Source organism: Anomalospiza imberbis, chromosome 3 (genome assembly GCF_031753505.1).
Source record: "Anomalospiza imberbis isolate Cuckoo-Finch-1a 21T00152 chromosome 3, ASM3175350v1, whole genome shotgun sequence".
NCBI lineage: Eukaryota > Metazoa > Chordata > Aves > Passeriformes > Viduidae > Anomalospiza > Anomalospiza imberbis.
In genome coordinates this window covers 81194772-81222705 of record NC_089683.1, presented here as the reverse complement: position 1 = coordinate 81222705, position 27934 = coordinate 81194772, and the positions used below count along the sequence as shown (strand labels likewise).

The following is a 27934-nucleotide window of genomic DNA, read 5'->3' as shown; positions in this document are numbered from 1 at the left end:
TGAAGAAATAACATATTTTCAACCGCTTCAGGATAGCAGCTCCCAGGTAAAAGCAAAAAAAGAAAAACTACCTCTAGAAATATTGCCAGAAACTACATAGGTGTACTCACTAGTCACTTTTCTAGGAAGTTTCATGCATGTAAGACATTGCCTTTGAGACCATTTACCACAATAAAATTAAATACAGCTGAAGATACAAGAAATTTCTCACATAAGAGAAAATTTTAAAACATTAATTTTATCTCAGTCTGAATAGCCAGTCTATGGGAAAATTGCAGAAAACATATTTGACAGTTCAAGAATACAGGATATTATTTTGAAGAGATACATAATATTTTTAGACAGTCTAGTGATATATTTCAGTCCTCACTTTACCCAAAAGACTCACTGTTGTTGCAGTATGAGCAGCATATGTGATATACTCCATTTCTGCTGGTGAAAACTGAGATATGTACAATCTTAGGAGAACCTATTGAAAGTTATGTAAAAAGTATATTAAAAAACTCCACAATATAAATAGTCAATTAGCACCAGGACTAGGGCTTTTTTTGGTACTTCTGCTGTTCAGAGGTAACTTTCTCAGAAAAAAAAACCTTGCTAGTAGTTTGAATTGGGGTAACCAAATCCTACTCAGCAGGTCCTTTTAGATTTTCGGAATTCCAGGCCTAACATGAGGCACTACAGCTAGGAAATCACCTCTTGAAATCCTTTCCCGAAGTGGAACCATGAGCTGAGTCTGCCAGGAAGAACTGTAAGACTCACTTCCTCACTTCTGAGCAGACAGAATAAATGAGAACACAAATGGAAGGCATCCATTCGTCCTTCCTATTTATATATACCAGCTCTGTAACCCGCCTGAAAAAAAATTAAATTTATGGAAAACATAACAATGTAACCAACTTAGCATGCAGGAGATAAAATAGGGATGGCAAGGTGATAATGGTGTTTCAAAGGACAGAAGAAATTCAGAGTTTACCTCTGCAAAAAATATATAACTCCATGTTCAGTATTGAGTCTTGACAATCTTAGTGTCACATATTTTATTTCTCTGTTTAAATGTGACTTCACATCTACCACACTTTCATATGTGCATGTACAAACATGCATTAAAAAAATCTCAGGGAAAAAAGTGATAGTTGATGTAGAGCAATAATCCTCTGGCAGAATAGTTTACAAAAGATGACAGAAAGCAGGCAGCACAAGTAAACTTCTGGAGAAGATGCCATGGGAAAATGAGACAGCATAGTCAAAGAAGATCAGATAATTAAGGTACAGGTATAATAAACACAACTGAATTACTAGATTTTAAAATAAATGTAGACTAGATCATAAACTTACAGTTGTTGTCAATGTACAGTCAAGTTGAAAGAAAAATCCTCCATGACTAAGAATGAGTGAGTTGTGTGATCAGTTAAAGAGAACAATCTGAATTCAAAATAAAATTGTCCCCAAGCCAAAAAACGGTACCTGTGAAGGGAGGAAAGGAACAAATGTTATTGAACAAAAAAAAAAAAAAAAAAAAAAAAACACCACCAAACCAAAAACAACAAAACCAAACCCTAAAAAAAAAGAAAAAAGAAACAAATAAAAAGACTCCCTACCGAATAAGAATTCTATGGAGTTGAACTACAGGGAGGAAAACACAATCACTTTCTAAGAGGATCAAATGCTCAAGCAGCATCAGTGTCAAGTGCTGAGAGTCATCAGTCTTGCCAAAAGAAAAAATGTGCCATGTACACTTATTAAATTCTCAACACTGCAGTGCAAAGCTGTAACACCTTTCACAGTATATTAACAGTATAACAACTGCCTCTAGAGAGGCTGGGAAGTTAAAAAAGCTAAAAATTAACATTTGAATTTCAAAGTTTGCTTGGGTAGGAAGTGAGTACCATATTAAGACTTTAAATTAATGGGAGCCGTGATGTATACTAGAAAAACCAGATTTATTTTATAACAACTGTGCACCACAGAGGATGACAAGCCCTGTCAGAGCCCTGATAGTGAACCAGGATGTATCTTTTCACCATATGCTTCTTATAGGGTCTCTTCACCACTCTTGGCTTGGACTGTATGATCTCCAGAAGTCCCTTGCAACCATTCTGTGATTATTTCCCCAGCTGACGGGGAAGAAAGATGACACTGACATATTTTAGGAAGCACACTGAGATCTAATAATTATACTAGAGAGATAATAACTCTGTGTTAATAGTATTTTCATTAAATTGAAGACTGGATAAGCAGAAGAGTCTTAGTTATCCTATAGTAAAAAAGTTATAGGGACACCAACATTTACACACAGCATTTGTGTGAGATTTTCCTTCAGTTAAAACAACTTCTAAGATTACTATAGCTGAAAGGAGTTGGAAAATAAAAAAGAAACCCTCATTTGTTTCTTGTGTTTAAAGTAAATATTGTTTGCTCAACTTCCTTGAAATATTGCCTTGAGTATTTATATTTATTTCTTCCTGCAACACAGGAATAACATTTTGAGGAGAAAAATGCAAACCCAATGACATCTGCAAACATTCTGACTAGCATCTGAAACAAATGTTATTGTATGACTAACCCCCTACTTTGTTTATTCCCTTTAAAGAAAAAAAACAGGAACTCAATTTTAGTTTTCCTAATTACAAAATATACTTACCATACATTGCTGACTATTGGGTGCTTGTGCTACTTACCTGCAAAACAAATCAAACAGACAGAGAGTTACTTCACAGCACAATAAACTACATAGGAGAGTGGATATAATTTAGGTGTCTTGATGATCATCCCTTTTTTGAATAGCAGAGTTAGATGAAAGAATGGAGTGAACCCAAGGATCCAGGAAAAAAATTTAAGAACTCCATCTGGAATACTGATGATGTAAGAGGAAAGCTCAGTCTCCGCAAAAGCACTTCATGACTTGAACGTCACTGTCCGCAAGGTGAAGGGAAAAGTGCCAAAAAGAAACTTGCTTGCTCTGAGTCTCAGAATTGCTTCTGTCCTACCTAAGACGAGCATCTGTAACATGGGATACGAGCTCTTTATGGGGTACTGTCTCCAGCATATTTGTTTTCCAGACCCACTTCTCAGGAACCATGAACCAATATTGTTATCTTACAAAGAATTTCACAACTTAAATGAATTTTTTAGCAAACTCCACTAAGGTCTGTAGACGCTCACTGAGAGTTGAGTAAGAATAGGTCTGTTACTGCATTTGACTTTGCTGTGTCTTGGCCTCATTTTTCTTCTAAAAAACTCTTCTTCTTCTAAAAACTATAAACATCTATTAAACTATAAGCATCTGTTACTATCTCTCTATCAAAGGTGACAAAATAGCAAGGTTGCAAGTAATTAATAGCAGTATCTTTAATCAAAGAATGATAGAAATATTGGTTAGAAAGAACCTTTGGACATCATGTACTCCAACTTCCTTTATTGGGAGTGCATAAAATTAGATCAATTCTTGATTTTAGGGTTCTTTGAAATAGAAATGTCAAACAAGAAGTTCAATAAAGTAACAACCCATGTTTAATTGATAAAACATCTTGATTAAACAGTTTTTGGTATGTATTACAGTCAGACACTGCATATTTTTATAGCAGAAACACTGTTATTGTGGTACTTGGAGATACAAAGGTTTGAAGATAATAGAGTTAACAGTTTGCTCATTCAAACCCCAGTTTTGCAGGAAATTGTCTGAGTACTCTTTGGTATACAGCATCTTTGACACTGTTATACCAAATACATGTTATTTATCCATTAAATCATAAAATATATACAAATATGACAATTTTTAAAGTACATAATCCATACCATATCAAATTAATGCTTTCACTAAATATACATGATGTCCAAATTCTAAATTCATAGACCCATTCTGCATTCATATTGGGGTCCTGGCAGCTTCCATAACAGAGAAGTCTGACAAGTTAATTTAAAAATATCATCTATTATAATCTACCATGACAATGATATATTTTGCTTTGAAGATTTAAAATAAAATACATATTTGAACAACAGAACTTCTCATAACCAAAATACTTATTTTAGGAAGAAAAATAAATAAATAAAATCAGATATGAAGGTAGAAGAAGCAGTGGAGCCTTAAAAATGGCAAGAAATTCTTTCAAATAATTTTGCCACTGATCATACCATAACTTTTGTTAAACGCATTTAATCTCAGCTCAAAATTTGAAACAGGTCTCATGTACAGTCAAGATGAATCCAGAAAAGTTTCATAGGTATATTCTTCTTTTAAGCCAAGTTTCTTAATCAACCATGCTAGAGAGCATAGAAAAACAAGCTTTAGATTCCTGACTATCAGGAACAGTTACTTTTCATGTCCTGAATTCCCCATGTGATGTAAGGATATTAATACAATACACTATTCACAACATTATGACATGCTATAATTATCTCCATGGATGCCAGAAAAAATTTTGACCATTGTAATAGACTGGGTACTATCCAAAAGATACAAACCCAGTACAGATTTTAAAATATGTGGGTGCAAGTGCACTATACTTTGATCACACTGACAAAAACTTGAAGAAAGCCAAGGGCAGCTGAGGCTGAGAAAGGATGATGCCAATTTAAACTTTAAGATTGACAGCTCTGTTTAGGATAAGGAAAGCTGAGTGGATGTTATTCAGCAAGGGAAAATCACTGTGGAGGAAGAGATGATGTAGGAGTAATATATTAAAAATAAATATGGAACTTGAGGGCATATTTAATGTAAAGCAAGCCAAATGCTTTGCTAAAAAATGTGGCCTTTGTGGTCTTTTGAAACTATTACCATAATTTTTTTTTCTCCCCTTGAGCTAGGTTCCTAAGCAGACATTAAAATATTTGTAAATGGTAATTAGTATTCAGAAACACATTTTAGCACGAGAAATAGAAATGTGCCCTGAGGAGCTCAGCCTTGCTGCCCTGGGACAAGTCTGTCCCCAACACCAAACCTGGGCAAACAGCTCCCCAAGGTCTCGTGCTGCCATGGCTCCAGGGGCACAGAGTGACACCAGTGCCTGCTCCTGCATGAGTGAAACCTGGGAAAGCCCAAGAAAAGTGACAGCAAGTGACAGTGAAGGCTCTGGGTGGCACAGACACACAGGTCTGCCACCCTGGTGATAGGGAGTGATAAGCACTGCTTGAGTCTTTAAGAATCTTGAAAAATCTGAACTTGCAAACCAGTTGGAGGGAAGGAAAAGCAGCTAAGAAAAGCTTCACCAACTAAAGTCAGGTCTGGGAGCAAACATAATGTCCCAGGAGATCCAGCTCCGGTGTTTGAACAGGTCTGTAACTCATATGCTGCTTGTAATAATAATTCTCACCCAGGGTGCACTGCTTTAACGAAGAACCGAGACCCTTCAAATTTTACACATCTTCTCCAACAAAAAGCTGACTGGCACTTCTGCATCTGCTTCTACTCAGGACAAGCAATTAAGTACATGTGGTTGGGCTCTGCAACCTTCCCAGACCTGCATTTTCATAGCACTTCTTGCCCCGTTCTTCACTCCTGCACATGGGACAAGTCCTGCTTCAAGCTGGCCACAGAAACAAGGCCAGGATTTGGCCTCAAGAATTTCCCATTCCAAAAATTCCATTGATGAAACAGTTGCTGCCTTCATATGACAACAGTAAAATTGCACCCACAGTGCAATCCGATGCCATGCCCCTGAGGATCACTTAAAACTACTGGCTTGAATCCTACCATGCACATTTTTTCTCCAGGAAGGAAAAATAAAATACTCTCAATGATTTATAAAGAGCTGTTGAAAAGCCATTGCCAACCTCAGGAAAAGTTGGTTTTCCTGTGTTTGGACGGAAGGGGAAAACAACACAAAACCTGCTACAAGATATAAGGATGTGTTTCCAGTGAACAGGCTGTTATTCATTTGTTACTCGTAAGAAATTACTTCACTCACATTTTGCACAGGCATGGCTAACCTGCAAAGCTACAGATTTCTAAACTCACCAAGGAAGTCTCCAGCTTCCAGGTCTTTACACGTACATGTTGTTCACACCAACAATGTCAATGCCCACTGAGGCAAAAAGGAAGAGTCTTTTCTGTTTGCATGATAATCGATATCTCAAGAAAAACTTCCCCTAAAAAGGGTAAGGAGCATCCCTACAGCTCTCCTTCAAAATTCCTACTGTCTCCTACTGTAATCCCAATAGAAATCTGCAATATTTAGGCTTTACCAAAAATTTCTTATTAAAACTAAACACTCTCCTTCAGACCCAGAAGAGATCCCATGTACTGATTTCTTCCACCTACGCTCAGATAAAAGGATTTATTTCTTTGGACAACAAATAAAAATACGTTAATGTTAAATTCTGTTTTAGTATATATTTCTGCAATGCATATGTTACTTCTCTGATAGGACTGTATTTCTGCTTCCCAAACATACCCTGCCCTCCACCCCATGATATATGTGCTATAACTGATCTGCTGGGCCAAATCTAAGTTTAATACACATTAAAAAAAACTATTGCCTAAAAGGTTTTATTCACTTCCTAAAAATAGTGCTCCAGCTTTCAAAGGCATTTAAGGTGTAACTTCAAAGACATTACACATTGACTTAATGAAAAGCATGTTGAACCCAAAATTTGGAACAAGTCTTTGGTACTCAAAAAAAGCATTTTTAAGCATATTTCTTTGAACTCAAACATATTTAATTCCATTCTGGAGCTATATCTTAAAAGAATAATTTTTCAGAAATAATGATTACGAAACCATGAATTAAGTAGTTTCTAAAAAAGTAATTTTAATGAACTTGCATTCACAAAGTTAGTGTTCTGGTATGAATTGGAACTTTATTTCTTATCAAAGAACATTATTCACATAATTTTCTTCATCCATAAAATGTGAACAGAAACTGTTATTCAGCTATTGGCAATGGGTAAAAAAAGGCTTATACAAAACCCAACGACTTTTGGAATCAGTAGTATTAAAAATTAAAAATTGTTTTAAAATTAAATTTAGATCTTGGTGTAGTCTTATTATAATTCAACACTTACCATAAAAATGCACTTTCTAAAATTTATTTTCTAAAAACCCCTAACATTTCTTGAAGTTACGGGGGAAATTCTTACTCAAACAATCATTCCATACTCTTGGAATTCTTACTCAAAAAATCATTAAGTTTTGCTGGACCAAGGACTATAGATTTTGTAGATTCAAAAACCTGGACAGGGAAATTTCTCCTTCCAATAGATCTTTATGTAATACATTGATTTCTCTTACAGATCTGACTTAATCTGGGTAAATTCTCAGGTGGGTTGCAACAATTATTACTGAATATACAAACTCGGTTGATTAGCTTTAAATAATCTGCATCTCTTCCCCACAAACAAGTTGTTTCCCTCATGTTGAAAGGTACTGGTGTCAGGATGAAAGCTGGTACATGAAAGCTGCTGCATAGTTGATCACCTTGCTTTCAGCTTTTCCCAGTATAGTGATGGAAAAGCTCCAGATTTTATTTACAAAAACACTCCTTTCTCCAATCATCAAACACTCATTCATGTTACCAGCACAGAAACTACCAAGAAACAGCCACAATAACAGCTGTGATCATAAATGCAATTATGCATTGCAAGAAACCGATGAAAGTTTTGTTCCAGAAGCTGGCAAATTTGCATGGATTGATCAAATCTGTTCTTTGGATAAAGTCATTCATTCCAACAAATAATCTCTGAAGCTCAGTGGTCAGCAGGGTTGAAAGTCTGGGCTTGTGCTAAAAGGTGACATTTGAAATGCAGTAGATATACCATTATTTTTAGCTTTGGACATTAATAAAAACTCCCAGTGACACAAAATACAGTAATGCTGAGCTTTGCTAGGTAAAACCTCATCTAAACCAACACAACCTAAAAACTAAAAAGTTTTTAGACTTTTTTGGTCTAAAAACTTAGAGAACTGCAGTCACTGCCAGTGACTGACCTTGATGCAAACATCAGTTGATTATTTGGCAGACATCCCCTTTTTGAGTTGCATATACCTTTCCAAGCCATTGATCATTCCATCTCTCATCAGCATGGCTATTTTCTGCTCTCTCTTTTTGAATTTTAAATACTGGAATAGAAACTATTATTTTTATAACTTCCTTAATACTTCTCTCTTAAATATCTTTTAATATTTCCATTATTTTCCTTATTTTGAAATCAAATGTCATTCTTTGCCTCTTACTATTTGTTTATTGCAATTTCTGCATTCTGCCTAAGCCCTCTCACTGTCACACATACATTAAACACTAATCCGTTATTTTCCAGTGAAATATCTGTTCCATCAATTCTCTCATATTACTCCATTCTATTTATGGTGACCAAATACATAACAGTCTTAAAGTTAAATATAAAATATAGAAATGCAGCACCTATGGAGAATTTCAAGTCATGACTTCATAATCACAATCGCTTTAATTTAGTTTGCTTCACCAACATGCTATACAAAACAAAACTCTTAAGTGGATTAAAAAGCACTAGCTAAGCTTTCAATTGCATAAATTGGCTTAAATTGCTTCTAAGGGCATAAAATAATGCCAAATAAATATTACAATTGAAAAATAATCAGCTACTATTCTAAGGAAATGGCTGGTTTTGTTTAGCCATGGAAAATTACTCCGAGCTGGAATGCACAGGGACCCAGCATAGACACTGAGTACACATCATTCTCTTTCAGAAATGTCTCTTTTGTGGGCTGACATATTTTCATCTTGGACTTCCTCAGCAGAAATGCACATACAAAGATGATGCCCAGTCAACTGAAACATCAGCAAAGTCCTTAGTCTAATGTGGGCTCCCTGTGACCTTTCCATGATGTGTCAAGGCTTTCCACATGCATGCAAGGTGCAGGCACTGGGGAGCACCTGGGATTTGCCAAGCAAATTGCAGACACGCTGTCACTCCTGCCCATGTGCTCAGGAAATAACAGGGCACGATAGGAGCAACCAAAATGCTGCCAGATGTACTGAAACGCCAGGCAAATTACTCCTGAGCTCTACAAATTACTCCTGTCTACCCTGAAGAACACAAATAGTGTATTGAGCAAAAGGCTGCCCCTGCAGACCCCCATGTCAAAGTCAGTTTGGTTTTGTTTCTGTTTCATGTATTTTTACAACTGCTCCTTCTGAAGGCTGCTCCAAGGCCTCCCCACGTTCTTGCTTAAAACATTTTTTCTAATTAACAGTCTTCATCTATTCCTTCCCATTATACCTATTAGTGGTAATAAAGTTACAGAGAGCAGTACAATGCCTTTCAGAGTCTTCCTTTGACTTCTCTGAGCAACCAAACTCTTTTACTCCTCCTTATTCTCCATAATTAATCATTTTCATAGCCCTGCTTTGTACTCTCCTCTACTTCAATTTCATCAATAGCAGGAGTTGAGCTACATTTAAAAACCCTCTCTGGAAATTCCTGAGCCAATAACTTTCAAGAACGCATTCTCCTTTTTTTGTCAGCATGTCACTAGTGGCTGGTGGTGGTGATTGATGCTGTACATACTGGTCAGTCATTTCCAGACTGGTGGAAATCTCTGGGAATGGTGGCTCACACTCCATAAGCAGTTCTTGTTTTCTGTCCCCAGCCACTGCAATACAGTTCTGTTGATCGAGGTTTTTTAAGACAAGGTGGTCAAATATTGAAACAGCTTGCCCAGAGGAGTTCTCCCTCCTTGGAGGTAGTCGAGATGTGAGTGGACACAGCCCGGACACAGAAACCTGATCTAATCAGATCTGCTTTGAATTGTACTAGATGACCTCCTGGAGGTCTCTTCCAACTTAAGTTATTCTAGAGACTTTTTATTCTAGTGACTTGCCCAGCCAGTTTCTTAAGACTGATGAATAGTATTATAGACAAGGTACCTACATTTCACCTACTTTGCAAGATTTAAGCCAGTGCTGCAATTTAATTTTATCCTCATTTTTCCTAACTGCAACAATAAAGATATTGTTTTCATTTGCTCTAGGCTTTTTCTCCACTTCTTAAGAACTGTTTTGAAAGTGGTTATTCATCCAGCTAGATCTGGAGTCTTTCTTTACCCTTCTTACCAAGAAAGACAAGAATAATTTAGGTTTTCTTACAGGTTTTGTACCTCTGACCTATGGAGCTCTATTCTAACCCCACATTCAGTTTTTGAGCTCACCACTGCAGCTATCAATATGAATGAGACTCCTTTAGGTTGATACTTTCAAAGTTAGAAGATAAATTAAAGACTTACTTTTGTCCATTCAATCAATAAATTTAAGTAGCATTACAGGGAGTCTCTTCACAGACATCATTTTGGCATGCCTAAGTCTAGCCCAACAGAGCACAATCTGCTGGTACAGGGGCTATTAAGTAAAGAAATGTCATATATCCTGAAATAACCGGGTTCAACCATCATTCTCCAATATAAAATTAAAAGCTAATACAGCATGGCTGTTGTGCATCTTACTGTGTGGCTGTGAGTCAGAGTCATATTCAAAGAATACAAAAATCACAATTCATTTTGCAGTATTTATGATGCAACATATGAACACAGGTGTTTGCTGAGCAATGATGAATGATGAGACTAAAAACCAGACATCTGCACCGAGTAACACGAATAATTCAACTCCTGTTTGCTCCTCAAGAAGCACAGAGGACATGCACCTTTAAGAAGCACCTGCAAATGCTTAACTGTATCAGCTGTCAGGTGCATGTCTCCCCTCAACAATCTGCAGGAGAGAGACCTGAATTATTTCTGCTCAATTAATCACATTTTAGCAAGCATGGAACTCTGTAGTCCACTAACAGCATAACACCGTTAAAACCCCCACACACCTTTCACCTTAACCTTTCAGGCCAAGAAGCCAACCATTCCTGGAGGCAAAAGAGTCTTGCTATGGAGTCAATAAACCCCTTGCTTTCACAGGATGTGGCCAGTTTGGCTACAAAGGTAATTCCCTGCTCTCAGGTGGGTTCCATACAGAGATGCCACCAATAAAGATTACTTCAGCTTGTAGTCAGTGCTGTGGGAATTAGCACCAGCTGGTAGGAGCCTGGTATCTTCTCAGCTCTCTCTAAAAAAAAACTGGGAAAGCTGTTTGATTTTTAATTTGAAACTGGGAGAGCTGGCTCTCATATTATGCTTCCTGCTGTAATCCTAAACTACCTGGAGGCCTTCAGTACTTCACTTGAAAGATCCAGAGCAAGTAAATTAGCAGAATAGAATGAAGTCAAGTCCTGAGAGTGCACACTTAATATCTCAAATAGAGATATTTGAGTTCAAGCTGCCAAAATAGATGCACATACTTATAGGTTGAAGCAAAGGTATCTAACACTGTAAAATTAAAAAAAAAAAAAAAAAAAAAAAAGGCACAAAGCAGGCAGTGCTTTCTTGCTGACAAACATGTAAAACAATGTAGCAGACACACACTTCAGAAATGCAAGTGGGCTTTTATTCCTGGCAGTGCAATGAGAGAGGTAATTCCAGATGTGGGGAAAACAACACCCCTCAAAAAGGGATTTGCAATGATATAGCAGAGAGGAAGCCTGGAGCAAACTGGCACTACCTAGAAAGCTGGAAGAGAGCCAAACAAATTATGGCCCAGGCTCTTTGGAGCCCTGTTCCCCCCTTCAGTGGGAACTGCACAGGAAAAGGATGATTGTGAGAGGGTAGATGACGGGTATAGCCTTCACTGTGCATGGAAAGGGGTGTAAATTACAATCCCTGGTGCATACAGAGGCAAAGCGAGGTTCACAATGCCTTATTATATTAAGCCACATTATGAAAATGACTGTTTACATTGGTTCATTAATGCTTGTACAGGGCTGTGAACATGCAAAGTGGTAAGTATCAGCACAGGCATCAGCATGGTATCTCAACTTTGACAAGTTCATGAGTGTTGTAACAAAAGAAAATACACTTTACTCATAACAATTATTGCCCATGAAACATGATGTTTAGCATACTGTCTCTCTACATCATTTCTGACCACACAGAAAATGGTATCATTAGTGTGTAATGTTATACTGAGTAATTTATTCTGCCAAATGACAAAATGTGTGCAATCATTAATAAATGAACAAATTCTACCCATTAACTCACACATTTGGCACTGCAAGGCTATGTAAGTTCTGTGTTGTTAAAACACCTTTAGTCAGATTTAGTACAATTACCTTATGTTGTACTGTCTGGTGAAAGGAAGGTTACTTCTCAGCTTTCTATTTTTTCTTTATCTTTTAATTCTTTTGTAGCTCTAGCAGAGCTAGACCTCAAATCAACATAAGGTTTTAGGATTAAGTGTTGAGATCTATTGCCTGAGTTGAGTACCTCAGCATCTCAGAAAATCAGTTTTGTTAGAATGCCAGCTGGAGCAGTAAACATTATTAACAGAAGAAATATCGGTTCTCTCTGCTGGGTAAAAGAATGAAAGCAAGAGGGACTGCAAATGAATCTCTTCCCCTAACCTCTGTGCCCTTGCAGGGCAGGCCTTTTCCTCCAGACAGGCTTTCAGCTGAGCAATACCTGCTCATTTCATGGATCAGAGCAAATTCTCCAAGGCCTTTCTTGGTACCCTTTCATATATATCTCTGCCATCCCCAAAGGCTGTCTGTGTCTCTCTGCCTCTCCTGGCTGCAGAGGCAGAACTCACCCCGTGAACTTGCCAGCTCTGCTCCAGCAGCCTCTCCTCCACAGGCTTTGGGAAAGAGCAGCCTGCCCTGTGCCCCAAAGATATCTGCTTTTGGGGTCACAGGGGCTAGGGCAGGCTTCTCCTCCCCTTAGCTACAGCCTGTTAGAGAAGCATGTGGCAAGAAGGCAACTGTTAAACTTCAAGCAGGTTAATAATGAAAAACCCCTTGAAGACTGGGGTTGAGGCCAATCTCACTTAATGCCAGTATTAATGACTGGCACAAAAATATAAAAACGAACAAATAAATTCCCTGAGACCTGAATGTCTGGAGGGAGAATTGGGGGTTCACTAAGCAGGGGCTGGATTATCTGGAAGGGTAATAGAAATGGGATGAAATTGAACAGGCGTGTGCAAGGTCAGAAGCTTTGGGACTAATAAGAGTTTCTGCTGTCAACTGTGAGGTTGTCAGATGGAGGAACTATGTAGGGAGAAGTATATTTGTAGAATATGGTATGTCTGCAAATCATCAGCCATGAAAAGAGTAAACACATCAGGTGATGTATACTCAGAAGAGTAAAGGAAGATTAATTTTCCTTCTAAATGCCCCCTTGAGAGCTCCTCCTTTGAGATACTACGGACAATGCCAACCATGTTGGAAAGAGTCCTTCCAACCAGAATAGCCCCAGAAATGGGCTTCAAAACCAGCAAGATAATGTTCTGATACAGCAGGACTGAACAACCTGACTTCTCACTCTAGCAAGACCAGGACAGGATAGCATTCCTGTCTGGTCATTGACCAGGAAAATTAAACAGTCCAAATGGGACATTAAGCTAAAAGACACACAGGTGTAGATTTTTAAAATATAGATTTTTTTAAAAAGATAAGAAAAAAATGAGTCTAGCAGAGAGTTTTGGAAGTGCCTTATCTTAGATGGGGTTTGAAAAGTTCATAGAAAAGTGAAGGTCAGACGATCAAATGATGAAACAGGACCTCATTTATAGTAGAAAAATTACTTCCTATGCCATACATATTTGCACCAGACTGTTTTCCAAAACTTTCCTCTGTGTTTCTCTGCAGCACAACTTCACAAAAATTGTTTATTTTTTTAGCATTGCTGAATACCAGTGGCAATATTTTTCCCCTCCATTTCTTGCAAAAGTGCCAATAGCTTTTTTACTTTTTCACTGTAAATGTGCCAGTAACTTTTTTACTTTTTACTAATGCTGTAACACTGCATCTCTCAAACACCTGAAGGCACACCTGACATCTTCTACCTGCTGTACCCCACAGAACCTCTTTGCAACAAGTAAAATGTGAAGTAAATGGGAATGGGAAGTAAAATGTGCCCATTCTGCCTTGCTCCAGCTGCCTTCCCTCAGCTGATTGTTATTATTTTTGTCATTTCTGAAAGAGTATGGTGCATTCCTTCAAACCTGTGCTGTCACACTTCCCTAGCCTATAATGAGCCACCTGTAAGAAATTCATCATCTACACTGCTTCCTCCAGCCAAATGCCACTGCAGATCCATCCCTTCCCATTAAACAAGACCACTGTTGTAGAGCAGCCTTGCACCACAGTAACTGCCCATGGGTTATCCTCAGAGAGAAAAAGCACACAAAATACAAATCAGACTGCCAGAGAGACTAAACCCTGTGAAAGAAAAAATCTGCAACAAGGAGGCCTGAAAAATTTGAATAAGTAAGGCAGCAGCAAGTATTTTGAGGAATGAGTTAAAGGAATTAAAGAAAAAGTGGAATAGAAGAGTTTTCCTAATCTCAAATTCTAAAAGCACCAGAGACACACATGGCTCCTCAGAGCTCTCCCTGTGCCTGAGAGTGATTTCAGGAAGCCAGAAACATCTCATCAATGGTGCTAAGAAAAGTGGAAATGTATTCTGTGTTTTCCTTGACTAGACCCACACACGACAGAAACAGCTGCTGGAGAAGGACAGCCAGCAGCTCAGAGATCCAGCTTGGATAGCTAGCAGAAGGAGCAGAGAAGAAGTTAAATTGAATGGGCAGAAAATGAAGGCCTTCCCTCAGAGGGATGTGTCCACAATCCCCTGACAATAAGCAGCAAAGACATTTATTGAGAGCTGTTTGCTGTTGAAAATATTAATTTCATCAGATTAGTTTTGGTAAACATTTAAACAGAAATAAAAGAAGAACATTTCTGTCAATTTCAACAATACTGAACTTGAAATATTTCTATGCCCCTAAACTAGAATATTACAGAATGCTAATTTTTCCAAGTGGAATGACAGAAAATTCAAAAATGTTCAGCTCTCCTGGGGAATGGAAATTCCAGTTTCCAGTCAGCTTTCTCAGGTGTCACTGACAAAATTAGGCTTTGGATTCTCACCATGCTTTAAGTTTGCTTTAAGTGGGCTCACAGTATTTCTGCCTTTCACTGGGGAAAAAAAAAAAAAGCCTTTATTATGTAACTAATAGCAGCACTGACCTCTTCTGTTGCACCTTTTCAGGCCAGGAGATAAATGGTCCCTTCTTAAAAGTTAGGTGCCAACTGCTAAGCCATGAATTTAAATAAACAAAAAGACATTTAGAGAGGCAACCCAGAAGCATGATCAGCTCCTCCTGACACTGTATCTATTACCTAGACTTCACTTTTCCAACAGGCTCAGACTCAAGCCCAGTGCTCAAAGCTGCATCTAGTTTTTAAGTAAAACAAGCAAAAGTTTGATTTTTCTGGCTCCTTCTGTTAAAGAGCAAAGGCCTTTTTCACCTGCTCTCGAAGAACCACTTAAAAATTCCAAAGGCCTTAAATATTTCAATATAAATGAGCTCCAAAAAAAGTTCAAGAGAAAAAATTTTCTCACTTGCCATGTTAAAATCAGTCTTTCACGATGACTGCATATTAGAAAACTGCAATTGTTGCCAACATGAAAACTACACTTAGATCACAACATGAATTAATGAATTTGCTTTTCACCTTTATCTCCCCCTTCCTCAATGCTTTCTTCCCCCTCCCAAATAAATGAGCCATGTTCCTAATAAAGTGCTTGAAAAGAAGGCTGGGAAATTCAATAATAAAAAGCTTTCTGAAATTAAGTTTCTGGCACTGCTTTAAGAAAAAGAAATTGTTATTACTTGGTCCTTTGCTTTTCCCCAAAGCAAATTTCAGTCCTTTGAGGACTGCACAAATATAAAGCAGTTAATTTACAAACCTTTAATTTGGAAATTTGCCTGGTCCAAATAATCAAATATAATAGGAATTGCCAACCAAGTATTTAAAGATTCTAGTATAGGAAAAGAAACTGCACATTGCAGGAAAAGAAAGTCTCTGTCTAAACTGTAAAATACTAGACTTTCAATGGGGCACAAATTTTTGAGCATGTTAATGTTCATAGGAAATAGAAGGGAGCATTAAGAATTGAAAACCCAATGACAGTTGCTAGAGTTCTTATCACATAATAAGTTTCCTAATCTCAGATCTTTTGCATTTGCTGCACTGAAGATGACAAAGAGGGAGATACCACACTTGCCTTATTTAAGTCCAAAACCAGAAATGAGAAAATATTTCGTGACGCAAACCCAGACTTTTCATCTGCTCATGTCCTATTAAAAGAAGTTATCAACATACTTGTGACAATTTAAGAAACAAAAACCTGGTAACTGAATCAGTAAAAACTTAATCAGGAAAACAAATGCAAGGCAATTTCTCTAATTTTGCATCAGCTGTAATGTTTTTGGGCTCTTTCTTACATAGCCCTCAAAGAGCAGGGTGAAACTCAGGCTCCACTGAATTTTCTAGGAATTTTCCTGTTGCATTGGGTTAGGACTGTGCCATAATGCAATACATAATTCTGTAGAATCATTTAGCAAAGGACCTACAGGCTAAACAAAGAGGATCTGATATTGACATACATATCATGGCCACCTTCCTTGTAAAATAAAAATCAGCCAAGAAATTGAATTCGGAGTTTCAGGCTGAAAATCTGTTAGGTCCTGTGCAAGTTTAAGTTTAGACAGATTAAAATCTTGAAACCTATGTAAATGACACCTTGACATTTACAGGCAGGGAGCTCATCAAACTATTAATTTTTCACTGAGAAGAGTTGAGAAGAGGCATACATGTCTCAGAAGCAGGCAGCTGGCTCTGACATCCATTTTGTGATTAGTATGTTTTCTATCCAACAGCAAAGCATTCTGGTGGATCAAAGCTACAAATTCTATGCCATTTTTCACATGCTCAGAAAATTCTACTGGAAATTGTGTTTTAAAGTGGCCAGAATTTTCAAAATACTATGAATAATTTCTAAACAGCTTCTTACAAGTTTAGAAGAAGAAATGATGGATGAACAGTTATTCTTCAACCAGTACTTTAAATAAAATTAAAGGTTGAGACTATATAAGTGAAACTTTGACCCTATGAAAAATAAAGAGAAGTTACATATGCCAAAATTTAAGATTTAAATTCAAGCACCACTTCAGCCTTAACTGCCAGATCATTTATACAATGTAAATCATTAATGCAAAACAATACTTGTTTTATTATTTTACCTTAACTTTAAAACTTCTAATCACAAATGCACACAAAGTTTAGCAATTAAACATGTCTAACTTGTGTTACTGAAACATTCCATAAAATCTTGATTCTATCTTGATTTATCTCTCACATTCAGATTTGTGAAAAATATACATAAAAGATATTATTTGTGGAACTGTCTCCAGTCGTAATATTAAAAGAAGAAATCTATGAAGGCTTACAGAAAGCTCTTTTTCTCCTACAGGAAATGTCAAGATCTTCTGAATAACTACCAAGAATAAGATTTTTGCCATAGGATTTCTGATTCAGATACAAATAAGTTTCTATGATGTGACTGGACTACTCTCTCCAGATTTACGGGAGGCTTAGAAACAAAACCCCATTACTACATTAAGTATTTTAAGTGTAGAATGGTTAAAAAGCATCTTCTCCCTTACAAGAGGAATGTGGAAAAGTTCTTCCATACCACCACTGCTAGCATACCTAAAGCTGAGGTGGGGCTGGAGGTATCCAAGCCTCACTTGCTTCTACAAATGCCTCTTCCATCAAGATCTGTTAGCACAGGCTCTTGGCTGTCTCCTGTCTTGCAAGCAGTGTAAAGCACTTTCAAAATCTTGTGTCTTTTAAACAGCACAGAAGACACTGGTTTAGCCTAGTTAAAGCAGGTCCCCATGGTAAAAGGTCAGGCTATGCCCTTAAAAGGTTAAATTATGCCATATAATCAAATTAAGTTTTGCTGTGGATAGGCACAACTAAAGCTGCTTGGTTTTTTCCTTATGAATAGGAATTGTATATTTATACCAAGAGCAAAAAGAGCTTAGTAAAAACTGACAAAGTGTGTATAATCCTTGGATGAATTAGAAAAGCCAGAATCCATAAGCAACTCTAAGAAGGATTCCCAAGTGCAGAATCTCATCCTGAATGATGCTACTTTTCAGAGGTGAAAAGGGAGCAGAGAGATTATCCTTTCTACATCTTGTTCATGCCTGGTGTAAAATAAAGTGGGTTTTCTGTAAAAACAAACAAGCAAACAAACAATAAATTAAACCCTGTAGCTTATGGATTCACTACAGACCTGAGCCAACTGTGCTGGGAGGAGAGATGCTCTGCTCCTGAAAAGGAAACATTCATGGCTTTGAGAACCAAGGGGAACAAAGCTTTTATGTACCCTTCCAGAGGAACAATTAACAGGGATCTTCAGGTTTACTCAGCTGAAAATGTCAGAAAATGGCCTTCTCTAGTTTTAGAGTGCATTCAGAAGTAAGCAACCAAATAAAAATACATCATACAGTACATTCCACATTTCTGGAGCCTGCTTCTGATAGTCTTTACAGGATTGACAAGAAGGGTTTGGCTGAGAAGAGCCATATCTGGTCTTTCATTATCAGGCTGCATTTCACTTGAGAAAACACACCACTCTACCACACATCACCTGCTTTGACAACATCACAGAAGTCTGGGAGAAGTGGTACTTGCTCTTACAGCTTCATTTGAAGAATCCTCAACAGATGTCAAGCAAGGACACACACTGAGGGCATGGAAAAGCCACCAGGACACAGCTTTGACACTGATGACCCAGAAGGGGGTGGGTACCCACAGTGGGCTGTACATCCCAGTGCCAGGGATGACAGCAGCTTCCTGGGTCTCTGTGGTCTTAGTGCCACTGCACAGGGGTGACTCACCACAGCTCAGCACCCCTCCACCTACTGCACCATTCCCTTCAGTGTTACTGTCCTACAGGATTACTTTTAAACTGCAGACCTCAGACCAATCTGGAAAGTTAAATCCTCTGGAGAGTGAGCGCAAATAGGATTACCTGTAACTCTCACTTCTCACCAGCAGCACCACCATGGCTTCTCTGACCTCTGCAGCGGAACAGAAATCACACAGCAGAACATCAAAGGATTTTGGGGAGTTATTTTGCTTTTTCCTCCCAAGAGAAATGAAGTCAGAGGTAAGAAACACTACTTATTAATATTTTTATTCTGACTGTACGATTCCCTCTCTCTTCTGGCTTGTACCATTTCACTGCTGTTGCTGACATGTCTGCCACACTTCCCCAAAGAGGAAACAGCACATATGAGCCAGTCTGGACACTCATACCCCTCACTTGTCCCCTCACTTGGACACTCATTCCCCTCACTCAGCTCAACAGGGCTCTCCTCTGCAACACCAGTTTTCATCCTCATCCACATCCTGCAGCAGGAGCAGTGCCATCCCTTAATCTAGAGTGCAATAAAAATAAGTGCTGCTCATGCTGTTGCGAAGTCCCCAGGCAGCTCTGCCTGGGAGTTTTTTACTACACTGACTGATTGGAGTTTTCACTGCCTTCCTGGCCCCTCAGACACCAGCACCTCAGAGGATTATCCTTTTGCTCTTTCAAGCAATAACAGTGAGTTTCTGGGTAAGCAGAAATGTAATACTTCGGGGTGAAAGAGAAAAATTTTAAACAGAAAGTTACTTCACTCGACTGAAATTGATGGCATAGCCTTTTGTCAGTTCCTGTACTTTTATCTACAGGGAAGATCACCTCCTACGGTCCTTTGAGAGAGACCTACAGCAACCAAAAGAGAATGGCTGAAATTAAACACTCCTAAAGCCACTTTGGTTCTGCATTTCAGACTTCAGAAAACTTTGGGTTGACCTGTTCAAGAAACTGACCTGAATCCAAAGTCCAAGCCCAGAGTAAAGGTGCAAAAAACCTCTGGGGTCCTTGGAGTTCAGTGTTCAAGACATCCTAAAACTTCCTAATTGTGATACTGTTGACTGATACGGACACACAAGCCTCAGAAAATGTGATCTCTTCATTCAACGCAGTCCTACAGCAACTGAAGATTTTCTCATCCTCATTTCAGTCATTATTTCTTTTAAATCTTTTTGCCTGCATATAAAGTGGGGCCACTGTTTCAGAACTGCATCAGTCTTGTACAATAACCAGCATTAAATATTCCTGTCCATAGAGTTTGCTTATTATTACCCTGAATCTCCTGATAATTTCTGCATTACTCTATATGGCTATATATTTGCCTTTATGTATCTCCTTGATTCCTATTGTAGATGTAGGACCTTTCCTGGATTTACCTGTAAATAATTATTTAGACAAAACAAAACAACAACATAAAAAGAAGCAAAGGTAGCAGTGAAATATTTTATGCTAATACAAATAGCTTAGGCAATAGGTTAAACTCATTCCTCCCAGGGGATGGGAGATTCCCCTCTGATTAGATTTCAGAGCAGTAGGAAGCAGACAATTAGATGATGAGACATCATCTCCCACTCTGGAAAGACTGTTTGAAGCGTTTCAAATATTTTTTTAAACATAATTAAATGATAAACAGATTTGGTTTTAAATTTTTAAAACACTCTAATTAACTTTTAAATGCAACTGGATTTCATTCATTCCAGTGCTTAGAAAACATTTCTTTGTCTTAATACATCAGTGATAAGCAAAATTTCCCTTTAATTAGTGTTGATTTATATTTATGCATATTTATCTTAAACTCCTCCCTCCCTTCCAATGACTAAATTTTCTATATGTGAACATCATATTATGGCTTCTACACATAAATTATTTTTTTGCCAAACATATATAAGACCAATAACCTTGTTTTTGTAAAGATCACCACAAATATCTTGAATTTGTTGAAAACTGAAGCTGAAGCCATAATGTGTATTGCTCTTAATTCCCATATAAGCTGTGAAATTTTTAATTCTTTAGTTCAGCTGACTTAACAAAAGCCCCACTAAAACAAACAAACAAAAAACCCACTTTTTTATTATCATTTCTCTTCTGTGCATATAACCCAAGATGTCATTTTTGCAAGACAGAGGCAGCTGGCAGCAAAGTTGCCTGTCTCTGTTTTGCAGGTATTTGTAGTTGCCAGCTATTTGGAAGAGTCTGTGAGCCTTGTCTCACAGCAAGTCAAGTTGTGTACCCAGCTGGCATCAAGCCACAGCCATTATGGCAAACTGCAAAAGACTCTGAAGAAGGAACAGCTTTTCACAGAAAGAAAAAAAAAAAAAAAGAAAAGTAACTGGACTGTGAGTGCAAGACAAAAAGTTTAAGGTATTCAGAATGAAAACCTCTGCAAGAAGATCTTTCTGTACCTCTGGATTTCATAATATCAGCTAGTTTGGGATCATCTGTCCTTTCAGTGTAAGTGCTAAGAGCATGCAGCTGGGAAAGCTGGCTAATCCAATCCTCCTGATCACATTAAGGGAATTTATAGTATGACTTTGAGCTCTTAACTGATTCTAGACAGATGACATTTTTAATAATAACTTCTTTAGGACACTCAAAACTTCACAGAACCCTAAACAAGTGAAGGTAGCTTTGAAGTAATGCACTTTTGTGGGAACAGCTACAACGCATCTTATACTCTGCTGAACTTCTAAAGGGCTTTTACTTTGCTAGCACACAGTAAGGAGATACAGAAATTAATACTGACATATTGATTAATTGGCCTATTTGAAAACAGTTGGGGTGATGAAGACGTCAGTTCTGCACCCCAGAGAGCACACTCAGCAGTGAGCTCAAAGGGAGCCCCAGCACCGATGTGCCACCAAGGGAGGGACTCAGGCACACCGGGCAGCACCTGCTTTGCCACCACCAAGCCAAACCACCACGACTCCTCACAGGGACTGCAGATAAATTTATAGTGAGTGCTCAGCACCAGCTGTGTCCATGGGTGCACAAACATTTAGAAAGAATGAGGAAAGAAACCCCGTAACAACACATTATGGATGAAATAACCATTTATTGTGGCAAAGCCACAAACAATTCAAGCAAGCCTTCACCAAAATGCTATTATCAAAGCAGGGATAGGAATTATAGGGGCAGGAAGCCAGTGAAGGGTCAGGCAGGAGCCATCTAGAAATCATAGGAAACAGCAGCAAGAAAGCCATGAGAATCACAGTGCTGATGGACAAAACAAAAAACTAAATTCAAATTCCTGTCCTCGTACTTGGCCATAGTCCGAGCCGCAGCTGCTGATGCTCACTCACAACACAGGGGAAGGTTATTTTTAAAGAAACTTCCAAAACTATGCAACTGTTCCTAGAAATTTTCACTATTTTGCAACATATAAACCAGATTTACAAATCAGCTTTGCCATTCATACCCTGGATTGTTTTCATAGGCTGTCAAAGTGTATGTCTCTGTACCTTTACTCACTTGTCACTTGTCTTTAAAGAAAACAGCTTAAAAATCTTGATTTAATAGGAAGAGTTAAAGGAAACATAGAACAACACATTATGAAAGTGCCTTATAAAACATCTGTTACGAATCTTCAGTCTGTTGCTTAAGGGATGGCAGCAGGCGTCCCATGCCCTGAAGCTGGTGAAAAATCTCTTCTCTCCTGCAAAGCACATCAGCAGTGTAAACTCTGAACATGAGTATGGCTCATCAGTTATTTAGTCAATCTAAAAGCCTCAAACTTGAGTGTAGTCTAAGAATGAGACAGTGAAGATCAGAAGCATGACAAAGATCTTACCACTGCTGAGAAAATTATTTGTACTGTGAGAATCTCAAAGATAGATCATGATTCTGGTGCCTAATAACTGCTCTAAGGTTAAAATGTTAGTTAGCAATGGTTGTTAGCTGGTTTCAGTTGAGTTCCACTTGTCTTATTTACTGATCCTTTCTCTTCTGCCATAAGGTTAGGGTGAGATTAGGACATAATTTATATGGGACACTGCTCTGTTCCTACCTTGGGGATGCTGCAGAGTGAATATTTTGGGATTCTGAAAGAATCAGCTCTAAGTCAGAGTGATAGAATTACTGTGGGAATCCACTTCAGTTTGCTCTTTGTAGGTGTTTCACCCCCACCCCATCAGCATTCATCTGCAGATAGTAGATTTTTTGCTACAGGTAGTAATAGCAAATTTCAAGTCCCCTGACCTTCTTTTCAGCTAGCATAATTTCAGTGTAATTCTTTAAATCCTCCCTATATTGATGGCCATTTTGGTGTCCATGGGGCAAGGAAAATGTCTTCCAACCAGGGAGACCTATTCCATATATCTCCCTTTGTCCACCAGTCTGAAACACGGCTGCACACCCACCTGACCATTCCCTTCTTTCCCATCTTCTCCCCTTTCACAAACTAAAGTCCAGACTGTGCTATGAGAACTAATTTTTATAACTGAATTTTTAAGCCATTTTTAAACTAAAGCCAGACTATCCAGTGTGCCCCACAAAACTTCTTTTTGCAAACATTTTTTTCTGTTCTCTCATCCAAGCTACAGACATGAGTCTAAAACAGATTGTAGGTGTTTTCTTTATTTTACATCAACGAATATTGATGATTAAATTCCACATCATGTTCTCTCTACCACAGGCAATGTTTTAGCTGCTCTATTGTTTCCTGGTCTTGCTTTTTCAGAAATTAATGCTCCTGTGGTATTTCACAGGTGAGTCTGCAGTTTCAGATGAGTTTTGCACATGCATCCTGCAAAGGCAATTGCAGGCAGCAGACACAGGGTGCCCAAAACAGAACTACATTGCAACACTCCCACACAGCCATGGAAAAAGGCCAGATGCATCTCTAATTTTCAATCTGCAAATGAAGTATCCTGTTCAATTTTGTGCTATTACATTATTTTCACTATACCATGCATCTTAAACTTCGTGGGAACCTAACAACATCCTGGCTCCAGAAGGATTAAAGGATTGCTAAATGCTGCTGTAGTACTACCTTGCCCAGATTGAAGTGAACATTCAAATTTTTCAAGTTTTCTAACTGATCACACTCAGGAAAAATACAATCATAGCTACCAAAAGATTTTAAATGACATAAAATTAGTAATTTCTTAGTCCAGACTGCTTGACATTTACAAAATTGGCCTGATTTAAAAGAAAGGAAAAAATTACCTTGAGGGTATCTAAGCTCACAGGATTATTAGCCTAAGGCTCATTGAAGAATGGTAATGAATTCATTAATTCCTAACATGGCAAAATAGTTAATGTGAAGAACACAGTCTCAAAATCCTCTGCACCCCGTTTCTATTTAAACTACTTATTGTTTTTTAGCTGCCTAACTTCCCAGCCTGCTACACACTGCCTACTTCAGAACCCAGAGGGGGATTGGGGCAGCTTTGTTGCTTGTCTGTGCCTGCACTTGTGCTGCAGGAGTGGGATCTAATTTGCCTACTTCGCAAAAGGTTCTGGAAAAGCAGCAGATGTAGTAACATCATGCTTAATGGAATTTAAAAAAGAGAAAATCCAATTTTTACCATTTTCTGTGATAAAGGAAGGAAGTGAAGAAAGCTATTTTTCTATCAGTAACAAAGCCAGGATTCCTGGTGTTTTGGCTACTGATTCTTATTGGTCCACTTGGACATTTTCAAGCTGTCCTCTGAATCGTCAAGGTCAAAAATTTATATCAAGCAAGAAACATAAATAAGAGTTTGCTGAACGTGCCTATCAGTGGGCAGGAGATGACTCTTAGCTCTGTATTTTATTACTACTGTGTCCAGATCAGCCACACATTTCTACCACAGCCCTTGAGAACATGTCCCACGTGGCTTACCCAAGGCACAGGTCCAGGAAACTGGGCACTAAATATCTGAGAGCTCTCAAAAAACAGCAAAGTGGCAAAAATGACACTTTATTGCAGCTGACTGACACCTGTAGCCCCAGAGACAGAGAGAAATTGATGAAAACACCAGAGTGGCATACAGGGCACAAAGAAAACATTTTATTTGGCCAGTCTCTGTGGATGGACAAAAAAAATAAACAGATAAATGAAAATATCTCCATTTGATGACAAGCTACCCCTTGGCCCTGAACCAGTTCAAAAGCTAGGCTAACTTTATTGCATGATCACAGAAAATTATCAGTCAGATTGGAAAAGTTTGCTTACTGTTTTGGCAAAGTGCTTAAAATGGTATCAGATCATGTTTTCTTCCTGACATGCATTCACGCTCTGCCTGTCTCAAAAACTAAATATGCAAATAAGGTAACAAATAAGGTATATAAATATAAGCAAATAAGGTAATGATCCTCTGAGAAATTTCACAGAACTGAAATGATGGTACCCTCTCCCTCATCAAAATACAAGATTTCAACTGCTGTAATAAAATACTCACTGTGACAGTAGTGACCCCATGATATTCCCTGGGTTATATTCACTAAAAACAATGCCCTAAATTCTATTTAAATATAATACTAGAGAAAGAAAATAAAATTGAATAAAATAATAAAATCTTGCAACAAAGCTGCTTGCTGCCTGCACACAGTCAGATCTGCTAGTTGAAGAGCAAACCAAACATTTTCCTTCTGTCAGCAAAGCTGAACCAGCTCTCTTAACCCTTGGATGAAATTTTTCTGCCATTTTTCAGAACAACTTTTAAATTAAGTGCTGGCTGAATCCACTTGCTGGACTTGAGGTCACACCGGAAGAGCCATTCTGCTTGCCATGTGCTGGCAGGTTGAAAGAGACATGGCACAGGGATACCCACAACTGAGAGCCACCTCCCCTTCCCTGTTGGATACACCTGGGTCCATTTGCTGTGCATGTTGCAGAAGTTATGTGCTTTAAGCTGGGCTGGAGTTCAGCAGTCATGTCTGCCAAATTTTGTTCTGGATAAGTCATAAATCAACTCTGGCAAGCATGGATATCAAGACTTTATGTTGAAATTTTGGCTGGTCCTCAAAGAAACAAACGGCTTAAAATGCCATGAGTTCCTATGTGTGACTGATACATAATTTAAAGCAGTTCTACATTGCAGAAATTCCTTACAGAAACCTTTGGTTCCAAGGTATTTCAAATATTAATTGAAATATTCTCTTAATAGAGAACCTAAAAAAAAGCAGAAGGTGATCTGCTAGTTTAAATAATTCTTAAAAATTACAAGACTGTATTACGTATGCCTGCCACAAAATTAATGGATCCACAGTAGCACTTACACTCTAAATTTATAAATTCCTTAATTACCCACAGATTTTCAGTACATTGAACAGTATGTGTTAGAAAAAGCAACTGAGTTCAGACAAAACTTTCTATCATAGCCTTTGCTAAAAAAAAGAAAAAAGCAATTTAGTAAAGAGATTGACAGTGAAATATAACATACTCCAATTGTGCATCTTATGATTAGACATTACCTGATAGAAGCATATTCATTTAAGAGAGCAACACTTTTTCAGCTGCCAAGAATATGCACACACAAAAGGAAATGCTGACTGCTTCAATGAATTTAATGGTTCATCTTCTAGTCTCAGAAGGTGACAATCTTCAAGAGCATCTACCATGGTAGATGCTAAAATCTGTATTTTCTTCATTTGGATGTTTGAGCAAGATCTCAGTTACAGCTTTGCTTGTTTGCCATGATAATTGAAATTTCAATGATAAAAGCTATAGTTTCTCTTGTGCAGAAAGCTTTCCCACACTCTGACTCACCTGCAATTCAGAGCTACCACATGACTTCCATTGAAATGTCAAATCAGAACGATGCAAAATTAGCTTACTGTTACCTTTTTCTAGATGAAGACTATGCTCTCCATAAGAGTATGTGATCTCATTACATGAGTCTCATGTCTACAAGATTTTCTGAATGAATTATCACTGATTAAGGTGTAATGTAGCATACAAACTGCCAGAGGCATCTGAAAAGCTCTATTGTCAGTTGATGCATAATTTCCTTCAGTATTCAAAACAAAAGTAAGATCAGGTGGGCAGCAAAGATGCTTTCTTCACATGCAGAAATATTTTACTACATCTCTCCTCTCTACCATATTACTGCTTCCTAGAGTAGTTCATAACTCATTTTCCACAAAGCTGTCTACCCTATCCTTTTGCCATCCCCTTTCACTTTCTTCCCCTACACTTCCCGAGCAATCAGCTTTCAAATGGAAACTATCGCAACACCTTGCCTATACTCTCTTTTCAGCTACAAATCTGTTTCATGATTTCTCAGAAATCAGTGCCAGTGCTCCATCTCAGATTCCTGACCTGTCAGCACTGTATGGGCAGACCAAAACCACACAGCTCCTACACTGTGCAGCTGCAAGGCTGTGTGCAGCATGTGTCTGTGGAGGCAGAAGGAGAGGAGCTGAGGCAGATCACTGCCATTTTTCGATACTTTGGAAACAAATGACAATATTCTACAAGCTGTTGTGATAATATGAGCAAATGAGAGGCACATCTAACAAGCTCACAGATAAGGGACTGGATTTTCTATTAACCACTTGAAATGTTCTCCAGTTGTAACTGAAGAGAAACTCTGCCAGGCAGAAGATAATGTAAGTTGCAAGAGTATCTACAGCAAATGATAGATATTGTTATGTATTCCTATATATAGCAAACAGAGCATGTTGCCACGCCACTCAAGCAATGTCTCCTGATGTGCATTTTTGGAATAGTGCTAATGTCATGACTGCGAAACTAGGGCTGTTGTTCTCAGGCACTACAGCAGAAAAGCACTGGACAGTGTCTCACCTGAAGGGAACATGACATTTTGTTGCCCAAGCCAGGGGTAAGCATGGCATTCAAAAGCACAAGTTCAATTTCTGTATTGATAAAAAAATAAAATTATTTGTACATTGGGATGATTGTACACACTGTGCATGTATGGATAAAATACATAAAAAGCAGTTCAGTAATTAATCTTCCAAATTAGGTTACAGAGATAAACTGTCTTTAGATTATCCTCATCAATATATATAAGAGCTGTAAAATCTTTGTAGCAGAAATTCAGGTTACTAAATCCTCAAAAAATCCCCTGTCATTGCTGGCTGTGTTTCCTACTAGGCTAGCTTTCGGCTATAGCAGACTTGAAATACAGTAAAAAGCTTTCATTTCTAAAAATCCCTTTGCTACACTAACATCTTTTCAAATGTATCAGCATATTTTAA

At 38.1% G+C, this 27934-nt stretch overlaps 1 protein-coding gene across 3 annotated transcripts in view; it reads right to left on the bottom strand.

Moving 5' to 3' along the window:
• The window catches only part of SMYD3 (SET and MYND domain containing 3), a 384522-nt gene that overhangs the window by 185308 nt on the left and 171280 nt on the right, over positions 1-27934 (bottom strand). The window contains exons 1-2 of one of the 3 annotated variants that reach the window (XM_068185380.1): positions 2645-2670; positions 1339-1467 (exon numbers count right to left, since the gene is read on the bottom strand). The exons of the other annotated variants lie outside the window; for them this stretch is intronic. The gene's annotated coding sequence lies outside the window, so the exon portion shown is untranslated. Of the gene's footprint in view, positions 1-1338; positions 1468-2644; positions 2671-27934 lie in introns of those variants that run through there. 3 annotated transcript variants of the gene reach the window in all.